Here is a 288-nt window from a genome sequence, read left to right as displayed (position 1 = left end):
AGTCAACGAAAAGGGAAGCAGCCAAAGAAACGGAGAGCAAGAAAGGACCGAGATAAGTTTGTTTTTTTTCAAGCCGAAGGAGGGGAGATAAGAACAGAAGATGGGGCAAAAAAAGGGATGATTGATGCTCATATGAAGAGATAAGGGAGACCGGAGGAGTTTATGGAAGTTTCCGCGAGAGATTGAATTTTATGTGTGCAGTTACGGTTAATATTACCGCATTAGGCTTCGCTTATTTGGCTGTCGGATGGCGAGGGAGGTCGGCGAGAAGGGGCGGATGGCGGAGGG

The sequence above is a fragment of the Penaeus monodon genome, chromosome 15 (assembly GCF_015228065.2).
Source record: "Penaeus monodon isolate SGIC_2016 chromosome 15, NSTDA_Pmon_1, whole genome shotgun sequence".
NCBI lineage: Eukaryota > Metazoa > Arthropoda > Malacostraca > Decapoda > Penaeidae > Penaeus > Penaeus monodon.
The sequence above is the reverse complement of the archived record's forward strand: the minus strand, read 5'-3'. Positions refer to the sequence as shown.